The sequence below is a fragment of the Ostrinia nubilalis genome, chromosome 8 (genome assembly GCF_963855985.1).
Source record: "Ostrinia nubilalis chromosome 8, ilOstNubi1.1, whole genome shotgun sequence".
Classification (NCBI taxonomy): domain Eukaryota; kingdom Metazoa; phylum Arthropoda; class Insecta; order Lepidoptera; family Crambidae; genus Ostrinia; species Ostrinia nubilalis.
In genome coordinates this window covers 12,219,445-12,232,038 of record NC_087095.1, presented here as the reverse complement: position 1 = coordinate 12,232,038, position 12,594 = coordinate 12,219,445, and the positions used below count along the sequence as shown (strand labels likewise).

At 37.0% G+C, this 12,594-nt stretch overlaps 1 non-coding gene across 1 annotated transcript; it reads right to left on the bottom strand.

The window, feature by feature from the left end:
* Positions 1–12,093: 12,093 nt before the first annotated feature.
* Positions 12,094–12,165, bottom strand: Trnah-gug (transfer RNA histidin (anticodon GUG)). The gene has a single exon. It is a non-coding gene; the product is annotated as a tRNA-His (tRNA).
* Positions 12,166–12,594: the final 429 nt, after the last annotated feature.

The following is a 12,594-nucleotide window of genomic DNA, read 5'->3' as shown; positions in this document are numbered from 1 at the left end:
TACAAATTATCGAACCGGTTGGCTAAATTGGACCGAAGCTCTGAACTCGTACTTTGTTGATTTGTGCTAAATATACAACAATCATGTTAATTAATACTTATGAAATAGTAAGTTGAATAATGTATTTTTTATTATATACCATGGACATTAGCAAAAACAAAAGAAAACTATGTGTAAAATGGGATTGAAAAAAACTGGTCCAAATTAGCGGACTCTCCCTTATCTGTTTAAAATGTGATTGTGATCATAACATTCACAAAATTGCTTTCGAGTGGTTCAAAAACACGTAAAGCCAAAACTAGTACAAATCAATTTTGCACATGGTTTCGTTTCGTGCACGAATTCCAGATTCGAATGCTTCAAAAATAAGTCTCGTCTGCTTGTGTTGCAATACTAGTATTTCCATTTGTAGTTAGTACTTCGTCATTATCAAATAGCAAGCAAGTAAATTATAGTGACATCTTCCCACATGTCCAATATATAGCCCTTCACTTTTAATTTAAGTTTGATTTAGAACTGAAAAACGTGACAAAAAATTAAAGAGACTCTTCTCACCTCTCATACCCACCGCTGCAACTCCTGTGTAACCAAGATCTACAGCTTGACCGCCTATATAAACCCAACCAGTGAAGGACAAGTTTGTCCCGGGGGAAAAGTTAAACTGTCATTGGACCCGCAACGAAAGAAATGCAAATTTTCCAGTTAGGTAAAACCTAGGTACGAGTTCAATTCTTTTATTATTCGCATTCACCTTTTAATAACCAAAGCATTATAAGTATTCTAATCATGTTCCACCACACCAATCATATTTTAGTTAGCTCAAATCAAAGTCAAAGCTTTTATTGAGCCCTTTCCAGGGCGCTCAAACACGTCCCGAATATAACCCCACCTAGGGTTGCCAGGTCCAAAATCAAAATTATGGAATTAGTGTCATAGCTCACGAGTGAGTACTGTCATCGTATCATCGATTGCCCAACTTAACATACTGATGCGTGCGCTTCATATTATTCTGTGGCTCAACTTTCGCCTGGCGCAGCAGGCCAAATAAAAAGCCTAACAAAAACCGGACAGGCCGGACAAGACAATATATGGCCGGACAAGACCGTAAAAAGCCAAACATGTCCGGCTAAAGCCGGACGCCTGGCAACCCTAACCCCATCACCACTTCGGCTGATGCTAAAAAGAAGCTCTGCCACAAAATCAAATTGTCGATAAATAATGCCAAAGAAAAATGGCAAGCCAAAGCGAATTCAATGTGTTTTGCTTGCTAGAACGACACCCATGGCGAATGCTGTGTCGTGACTCGGTTGCAAAATCGAACCAGCGCTCTTTGTGAAACTAGAGAAGCTCAATTTCGAATAGATTGCAACTGGATGGTTTTAGCAACATGTCCCCGATGCAACCTTTATAAATATACAAGGTGTAGCCAAACACTGCTTCTTTGTTTACATTTCAGCGATTTCCAAAACTTTTTTCTCTCTCTTATTCTGAGAGGAAGCTCAAAGGTCTATTGAAACTCAAGCATAGATTTATGTATTATGACTCACCTACATATTTAACTATGTAGGTCTAAGCGAGACCTACTTAGTAAAATATATAGGTACTCGTACACGTAGATCTTACACATCTGTAGATAATACGTATGATTTACATAAATTTTATGTCACAAAACTTAGGTAACCACAACATTCAAGTAATTTTAATGTTTAGATTAGAGATGAAACGGATATCCGGTAACTATCCGGTAGGCCGGATATCCGGCCTAAATTTACTATCCGGCCGGATACCGGATAGTAACTCACTATCCGGCCGGATACCGGATATTAAAAAACTACGACAATTTCCTATTAATAAAATAAAATACATTAATCTTTAAGGTAAACGTCAATAAAATGGCTTATAATAATGACGGCTTTTATTTTAAGTCCAAAAAGTTACAAAAAGTCATTTAAGACCTTTAAAAAAACTAATTTCTTTTTCTGGGCTATTCACTCTAATGACGAATACATAAATATTAAATATCTGTTATTAAGTAGAAATGTTGCGAAATAAAATAGGCGATCTTTTTTTCACTGATGGTCTGATGGACTAATTAAATTTTCGCTATTCAATCACACACTCACGATGGCAACCGAAATCGCCCGAATTGATCTGCCCCCTAGACAAGTGGCAAAATCTGACATTCTATTCGGACTAATTCGATTTTCGAAAAGTGTGACTAGTCTAGTTTACTAATAGACCCACTGATCGCGTACGAAGCACCTGTGCGGCGCTAAACTCGTCACGACATGTAAAGAGACAATGGGCTAACTATCCGGCCGCCGGATATCCGGCTATCCGGCCTAGCAGCTGGCCGGATATCCGGTATCCGGTATCCGGCCAAACAACTATTCGTTTCATCTCTAGTTTAGATCTTACAGGCTTGAAAGAAAGTGTAGAGTCATAAAGAGTCATTTCATAATACAATGCGCAAACACAACTCTGCTTAGCGATATTTTAGAAGTATAAATATAGATCTAGTAATATAACTAGTCCCGTGTGGGGACGGCCATAAAGAATACTGTTCACCACCGCCCTGGAAGATGTTTTCAAGCTTCTGGACTGGAGCGGATTCGGCATAAATATCAACGGCGAGTATATCACCCACCTTCGTTTCGCGGACGATATCGTAGTCATGGCTGAGACCGTGGAGGACCTAAACACAATGCTCGATGGCCTCAGTAGAGCCTCTCAACAAGTGGGTCTTAAAATGAACATGGACAAGACAAAAATTATGTCAAATGCCCGTGTTGTACCCACTCCTCTGAAGGTTGGAGACACTATACTCGAAGTTGTTGACAATTATGTATACCTGGGACAAACAGTCCAGTTAGGTAGGTCCAACTTCGAGAAAGAGGTTAATCGTCGAATCCAACTCGGCTGGGCAGCGTTCGGGAAGCTTCGCGAAATTCTCACGTCCGAAATACCGCAGTGTCTCAAGTCAAAAGTGTTTGACCAGTGTGTGTTGCCAGTGATGGTGTATGGCTCTGAGACGTGGTCGCTTACTATGGGCCTCATAAGAAGGCTCAAGGTCACCCAAAGAGCGATGGAGCGTGCTATGCTCGGAGTTTCCCTGCGTGATCGAATCAGAAATGAGGAGATCCGTAGGAGAACCAGAGTGACTGACATAGCCCGCAGAATCGCTAAAATCAAGTGGCAGTGGGCGGGGCACATAGCTCGAAGAGCTGATGGCCGCTGGGGCAGGAAAGTTCTTGAGTGGCGACCACGAGCTGGAAGACGTAGCGTGGGCAGGCCTCCCACTAGGTGGACCGACGATCTGGTGAAGGTCGCGGGAAGTACCTGGATGCAAGCGGCGCAGGACCGGTCTTTGTGGAAATCCTTGGGGGAGGCCTTTGTCCAGCAGTGGACGTCTTTCGGCTGAAACGAACGAATATAACTAAATACATGACGACTACGTTGGAATACCTATTTACCTTCTCTTGTGTGGAACTTGGGTTTGTCTTATCTCAAATCTTTTGGAAACCGTGTGGTCTGCGTCTTCCCGAAGTCCCTTTGTGTCGGAAATGGTGTTAGCTAGAACTATTAACGTAACAATAGATAGATTAAACATAAATTTAAGTTATACAATTATTTTGATAGTATTAGTATTCGTAGTAGTATCACGTAGTATTATGTTATCTGTGGTATTAGAGCGCGACTTCGTACGTGTGGACCCCGTTTTACTCCTTTAGGGGTGGAGTTTCGTAAAATCCGTTCTTAGTGGATGTTTACACTCTGTAAGAAACCTACCTGCCTTTCAAGTTCAGTTGTCAGAAACTCTGAGAATATCCATAAATAGATAAAGCTAGTATACAATGTATGATAATAATGTATGCAAGTAAAAATTAAAATTTAAAATTATAGCTGTCCCACCGGATTTTAAATTGAGAGCTTGAGCGTGATCATCTACTAAGTATGAACTTTTCATATTTAAGCTAAAAATCACTGTTCAAAATGTCGACAGTTAAAACCAAAGGTATTAGGTACTTATAAATAGGTACAAGTATGTTCCTACGTTTCATATACATTTATGTTGGTACCTAAAACGACGACCTAGGCTTTTGTCGGAAACATAAATCTTTAAGTGGGGGAAAAGGGATGAACATTTGTGGAGAATCTACCGTTTTAATAGGACCTGAAAATTCATAATGGTTTTGGCAATACTTTATGAGCTGGGTTTTAGTTAAATTCTAAATAGGTTTATTCGCAAAATGTATTCAAATTCTTTATGAGTATTGGGACTTATACACGACCCAAAGCTTATAAACAAAGCATAGCTTGCTCTACCACCACCACGAATACATGTCGGCTGGTGATGAGATGAAGTTGCTGAAGAAACAGTATTTATAACAGGATCCGAACATTATCTACCTACTGATAATACCGTACCGCGCGGGAATAACTTGACATGTCATTTTTGCGTACTTTTCAGGGGAGCGATTTTAAAGTTTAGAGTTCCCTGGTAAATCGGAATTAATGATAATTGATATTTTTATGATTGAAATAAGTTAATTTGATGCATATCTTTCGATTGGCGTAAGAATTTGATTAAATTATCTTCTTAATTTATTAAAAAAAAGACTTGTCAAGTTGTGTACCGACGACTTGTCAAGTTATTCACCAAAGAAAAACAAATATTTAAGGTGTAAAAATTGGATTTAAGTTAATTATTTTGAATGAAGTTTAAATAAAAAAACAAAACATAAAAATAGAACATATTTTTATCACTTTTGCAATGAAATAGTAGCAAATTTATTAGAAAAATCAAATATAATCGCAGATTATGATCGCTTTTGATCAGGTAATTGTACGTTTACTTAAAATTAAAAAAAAAAGACAAATAAAAGAACAAAAGCCATGCTTCATAACAAGCACAATTAATTTTAATTATTTTAAGCTTACCATTAAGCTTAAAATAATTAAAATTAGTTGGATACATTTTTGCGTAAGGTCGACACGCCCTTACGCGTCCACCGTCTAGTTCACGTCCAAATGACGGATCACTCTAGAACAAAAGCTATTGCTATTATTCCCTGAATGTATGACACGTAAACCCACATTAAAAAAATCTTATAGCATGCTACCGTTTTTGCCAAAAATAAATCCCACATGAGCAGGTGCGCGTTTCAAGGTAAGTTTTTAATATATTTAGGTCTAGTTTGGGATTTACCGCAGTCTATAAGCCTTAACCATGAACCATACAATACGGATAATGATATCGGTGATTGTACTCTATTAAATGACACTTAAAATAAGGTGGATGCGAATTTACTACAATGCAATTTCCACTTTGCGTCAGAAGTGATCGCGGTCTGGTCTAACTGGGTCTAAGATATTAAAATATACAAAACAATGCATGTTTTATATCATGTAAAACGTTATTTACATGACGTAGGTATCGAACACAAAGATTTTTTTCAGTACTTAGGCCTTTTCCTGGACGCTAATACACGCTCTTAATGTAGCTTACCCTTGTGATAGCCAATTTGCGTCCACATCATCACGACTATTTTCTAAATACAGACGTTGTAAATAATAAAAGTTGTAAAAAGCAAACTGTGCCTAGAGAGGATACCATAAATTGCAAATTGAGCCATACTATTGAAATTTCAAAAAATGAAATAAACTAAAATATATGTCTGTTTATAATTATTAAGTGTGTTACCTCAATATTTTGAATACCAATTAGTAAGATTTTATTTATATTTTTTTATTTCCATGCTGTTATTAATTATTAGTGATTTTGAATGCATTTTTTCTATATTTTATTAATATTACAAAGATAATATTAAAACTTCTAATGGTTTAGAGCAAGTTTAATACTATACTTATAAAGACTAAAGGGAGCATAATGACAACAATTTTTCGTTCAAAATGTTATTATTATTATATAAATATTATTTTTATTCCTCAAATCTACTAATTCACTAAATGGACGAGATCTGGCGTATCGACCCTACTTACTTTTACCTCATCATTATTCCTAAATAATGTCATTGAAGTCAAATAGACTATAAAAATAAAATTATCCGGAACTTAAAATTGACCTAAAAGTTTATTATTAGATTTTTTACTTAAATTCTGTTGTCAAACGAAATATTAGTCTGTTATGAAAAAACATTAGTACCTACCTATTGACTAAACTTATCCTTCTTCTTTCAACTTGCTATTTAAACGTTAATTTAGTTTTAAACTATTGAAAATAGTAATAAAAGTAATAATTAACGCTTAAATATATTAAACAAATATTTTCAGGGGTTGGTAAGTAAAAAATATTTAAAGACACTCGAAATCCTGACACGATTATATTTTAACAACTGCTAATGACACATATAAAAATATGATTATACGAAGGCAATAGCTGGATAACTCCAAATATCCAAACTCTTGACTGCGTGCATAACAAGACAACTGCACATATCATGGATGTGTTTAGTACTCAGAGGGCATCATAACTTGATAACTGTTTTTGTCAAATTAAAAACGAAAATCCATAAATGTATAAGTCGAGATATTAATAAATACATGTTCTGACATACATTGATAAATCGAAATATAAATGTTTGTAAGAATAATATTAATTGGATATATCGTTATGTCAAATATTTATTGCCTAAATTAGAGATATTTACTTATGAACAAGAGCTGTATTTCAAGTATTTTTGGGTATTTCGAGTTGAGTTTTTTATACCAGTAGGGTATAAGGTAGAGGAAGCGCTTAAGCTAATAAAAAAAAAAAGTGCAGGTCGAGATGTCAAGTTATTCCCGCGCGGTACGGAATTCTTGTTTATCTTCTTCATCACAGTAAAGTGTACAAAACATGGTCGCACCTATAGCACAAAATATAACAGAAGGTAAACTCATGTATGTACCTCGCTTTGCATACCTCTCTCGCTCGCACGCTCGGCCGTCGCGCCAGGGTTGTCTTGTCATGTGTTGCGTTTATTTCGTTATGATAGAAAAATGTTACTCTTAATACTATGCAAGAAAGACAATAACAGATATCCACGTATACTTATTTATATTTAGTACGTTATTATAGTAATAGTTTGCAAACAAATACACGAGAAGGAAGTAGTATTTAGTTGAGTGGTTGACACTATTATCCAACTAATATTATAAATGCGAAAGTGTGGATGTCTGGATGTTTGTTGCTCTTTCACGCAAAAAACTACTAAACGGATTTTGATGTAACTTTACAGTATTATTGTTTATAACCCTGAATAACATAATAAGCTATAATTTATGACGATCTGTGACAAACTAAATTTCACGCGGGTGAAGCCGCGGGCAAAAGCTAGTTATCCAGTAATTCCTAAAACCTCTCTAAAACAATTCGATATTCCTAATAATTGAGTTGGCTTTCAATTTCAATTGAAATTCAAATAAATAACTTACTTACCTCTCCGAATCAACTGGTAATTTAAAAAATGAAAATTCGGTATTTAATGATGAGTTTAAGCAACCAAATACCGAACAATTATAATACGACTTTTTCTGTTCACTCATTTTCGTCAATTTCGCAAAACAAAATAATATCACAGGCGGTTGACCGGCGCGTGACTCAAGCGAACCACATCGAACGTGTGGCGAACGTCTGTCGCGCCACGTCGCGCTCGCATTCGTCCAAGACAGTCTTGCTTGGAGCGGTGTCTATGTGTGCGTGGCTCGAGCGCGTTTAGTATGGAGTTTGTCTTCTGTTATATTTTGTGCCTATAGTCTGTGTTCTTAGATCTTTAAAACTTCGCAACGGATTTTAATGCGGTTTTGATTGATAGATAGAGTGATATAAGAGGAAGGTTTATATGTATTTTGCTACCATGCGAAGCCAGGGCGGGTCGCTAGAAAATGTATAAAATCGTTTTGATATATATACGTAGCCGTAAATGATCTCTATATCACACCTCTGGAACACGGCGACAACTCATTAATGCGCCGACACCCGCGTCTCTGCTGTTATAATGTAGCGGAATTTAAAGCAACACTTGCAAGTAGGTACAGGCGGCCCTACTGACGAATTTTTGAAGGATTTTGAATTTTATGTCTACAGCAAAAGGTTCAAAATCGTTTGAGGAAGATTTCCATTTTGTGGTACTTTGATGTGCCGTCGACTGTACCGTGTCAAAGTGAACTTATTTTTAGAAACCGCTGTACAATTTTTGAGGACTCGTAATGCTTTAGTATGAAAAAGCAATTGGGTTTTGAAATTAACTTTCTTTTGGCTGTACTCGTAGTCAAATAGAACGGCGAATTTATTATTTTTCTTTACGTCACATGTGCAATCATAATTTTATATTCGTAGTCACTCAATTATGCAAATGTTAGTTACTATAAAATCCATAATGTTTTATGAAGTTTATGATATTGTGTTTGGAGCAGCTTCGGAAAAATTACAGTATTTTTGCTTAACTTTTTGCTCAGAAGATAGGTTTTCTTTTTATGTATAGTCAGAGACAACATTGAAACAACTTAAATAATGACATAATTTACCACAGCCGAGTTCAACTGTAACATGGCGTTGGTGAATTCAATAGGCTAAAATTTTGTTAAACATTCTTTATGCAATATTGTTTATTTTATCTACAACTAAGCATTTCTCCCTTACGGCCGGTATATGAACACAATAAACTTAACATCCAGGTCGGCACATGTTCGCGGTGTAAAATGACGTCATGGCTTCAGCAATAAACGAGAAGCACCCGATAATGGCCATATAAGCATATACTTACTTCGTTCCCCGTGGGACACGTATAGGACGACTATAGACTTAAGTTAGTCTGAAAATAGGATGGCAAAAAAGACTGAACTATCCTCTTTGGTCCCTAAATTATTTTAATGCTACTAAAAAAGATAGGGCAAAAAACAGAGACTGAAATGTTTTAATGATCTCACAATTATTTAGCTTTGAAATCATGGATGACTACTCGTAGGTGCACATATTGCACATACTCGTAACTAGCATATAAACCATATAAACATACCTACTATACAGGATGTTAGGTAAATGGGTATATGAGCCGACACTAGCCCATGTTAACATGGGCATATAAATGATATGGTGAAGTCAGAAATTTGATATCATAATTTTAATTTTTTTAATTTTCATACAAATCGGATTTTATAAAAAATATTTTGTATGAAAATTAAAAAAATTAAAATGATAATATCAAATTTCTGACTTCACCATACCATTTATATGCCCATGTTAACATGGGCTAGTGTCGGCTCATATACCCATTTACCTAACACCCTGTATATCTAGCAGATAACTTTGTCAGTGCCTGAGGTGGAAGCGGCACGGGAGGGGTGACATTGACATATTAAGACGTGAGTGACGTGACAAAGCATACAATTATTCTGAAAGAAATGTGAAGTCTCGTTGACGTCTCAAAACACACGCTTCCACCTCAGGCACTGAGTTAAGTGCTAGATCTTTAAACACAGTCAGTTTCGGAAAAAATATGTTTTCAGGAGACAATAAGAAAGAAAGAAAGGAGTCACGATCGCAGGTTGTTAAATTGTGTAAAATGCAGATAAATTATTGTTTTCCGTCTATTGTACCACGTAGGACATAGGCCAACACTCTCGTTTGTTTTATTTGTAAAAGAACATTATTTTTGTTTGTAAAGAACTACCTAGTTACTTCTCAACTTACAACACATTCAAAACAGCAATATACATTCAAGGTACGGTCTGAAATAGAACAACAGAGGAATAAAAGTAATACACCCCGAATTGGGCAATAATGAAAAACGTTACTTTTAATGACGGCAACATTAGCTTCTCAGGTAAATAGGGGAAAGATAATTGTGGATATTCCTCTCTGAGCCCTCGTTATCGTAATTACGTATGAACGTTATTGTGTGACTTACATAATCATGCTACAGGGGGATCCAATTTCAGTTTCCTATATGTATTGGCAATATCTACAGGGTGTCCCAAAAAGAATGTCAAGCCGAAGCCCAGAGGTAGAGCATCACTAGGGCTACCCGAATCACCACGACTTTTGATAGTTTTCGAATTATGATTTTTGTCTACAACACACAGGATTTTTAACGTTTTTAGTTAACATTCGTGTTATGGATGTATACTTTTAAATCAGCTAGGCCTAGTATTCATCTAATAATAATAAAAAAATCAGGCATATAACTTGCCTATTCGCGCCACAGTGACCAAAAAAGTGCCTGAGCACAGAAATTTAACACAATCATAACTCGAAAACAATAAAAAATCGTGGTACATACATGGGGGTGATTTGGATAGTCTTAGTGATGCTCTACCTCTGGGCTTCGGCTTGACATTACTTTTTGGGACACCCTGTATATCTTTAAAAGCGACTGACTGACTGACTCACTCACTCATAACGAAATCTCAGAAACTACAAGTGCTAGGAGTATCAAATTTTTCATGGGGGTTCCTTTTAGAACGTAGGTGCTCACTACGACGGGATTTTCCAAAATTCAACCCCTAAGGGGGTAAAACGGGGTCCACGCGTACGAAGTCGCGGGTGGCCGCTAGTTGTAAATAATTATGAAGTTGTGTTATTGTCATTATGTATGAGCAGAGCATGTTAGTTAGTTAGTTTTGCAGGGCAATCGAATACCGCACTTAGCCTCATGATAGGGCCATTGTGCGCGATTTGTGGTTTATCTTCCTACTCCAACCACCCCAGATCCCCCCAGAAGGCGAGCAGCCCGTCCAGGCTGCTGCAGGCTTCCTGTAGCGACGACGGTGATCGAAGAAATTGAGCCCGTTGTTCTTCCACGCTACTGCACTCCATGAGCACATGCTGCGGTGTTTCCTCTGCCTCCATGCACCCCCTGCACAGTGGGCTGTCTGTGACACCTATGTTGTATAGGTGCTTGTTTAGCATACAGTGTCCGGTTATGACACTTAAGACCTTGCGGATGCTGTCCCTGTTTAGTCTGATGAGGCTGCGGGAGAACTTTTTCGATACGTCCGGAACCGCATCTTTTGTTTGCCTGCATCCTTCGCTATTTTTCCATTCTGTGTGGTGTTTTTCTTCTGTTTTGGAACGCAGCCAGTTCCTGATCTGTGCTTGTGGTATCGGCAGTATTGGTTCCGGGCCAAATACTGTTGTGTCCGAACCTCTTTTTGCCAGTTCATCCGCTGCGTCGTTGCCTAAAGAGTTACTGTGCCCTTTGATCCATTGTAGGGTAACTCCATTTACAGCTGCAATGTCTTGGAGCGCTTCATGGCATTCCAATATAAGGGCCGTTGTTATTGTGTTGCTTTGTAGCGCTTGCAGTACGGATGCACTATCCGAGATAATTTTTATGTTTAGACCTCGGATGTCTCTGGCTGTTACCGCCTGTGCTGCTTTGGTAATTCCAATGCATTCTGCTTGGAAAATTGTATTGTGTTTATCTAATGTTGTTGATATTCTTATATTAAGATCATTCGAGAAGACACCAGCTCCTGTACCCGTTTGAGTTTTGGAGCCGTCCGTGTATATCCTAACTTCATTGATTCCAGAGTAATCTCGCGACTCCGCTGTAAGTTGGATATCATATCTTCGGTCGAAAATGTGTTCACAGGGTATCCTATCGATGGGTGCCTCAGTGAGAGGTATTTCTTTTATGGTTTTCTTTTTGAGCAGAGCATATTGTAAGCGTAAAATTTTAGCTAAAATTACTTAATTACCCTCAATACTCTTTTTTCAGTTTCTCTGCAATAAAATTCAGTACAAATTAAAACAAAATCAGCGCGAAAGGAGATAAATGGACAAAGTCAAATAAAAAAAAAGTATTTAACATTAAATTGTCTCCACGATACTCGCGTCATAATTAATTCTCAATTATTAGACTCGTATGTGGATTCAAGTGTTTCAATAACTCGTGCGCAATTTTATCATTATTAATTAAGAATGATAAGAATTTAATAAGATAAACAAATTGCTTGAAGTCAGTAAGTTGTAACAGTAAGTTGTTTCAAGACGTAGATTATATTATTTTAACTTAAAAGCAGTTGAACCATCGCGTTTAAAGTTAAAAAAAAATATTAAAAAATATACTCCGCCGCGACAGTTTTCACTGCCGTGACCAGGATTCGAACCTGGGTTACTACGGCCACAACGTAGGGTCCTAACCACTAGACGATCACGGCTACCGGAGTTGTAGTGAGAGTGCCGAAATCGACGACGTACTTACGTTTAAATTGGAGTACTTTCACTTTGTGTTTGGGCTGCTTTATTTATCAACAACAATGGATTACACAATTATTTTGTCATGGTTGCATGATGTAAATTATTGAATAGTCGATTCAATAATGAATCTATTTCTAGAAGGTTTAATTTGATCGTTATAGGATACTTAATAATCATCCTACTAATATTATAAATGCGAAAGTTTGTGTGGATGTTTGTTACTCTTTCACGCAAAAACTACTGAACGGATTTTGATGAAAAGTTACAGTGTCATTGTTTATAACCCAGAATAACATATAGGCTATAATTTATGACGATCTGTGACAAACTAAATTTCACGCGGGTGAAGCCGCGGGAAAAAGCTATAGAATAATAATTCGGAGCGTAAT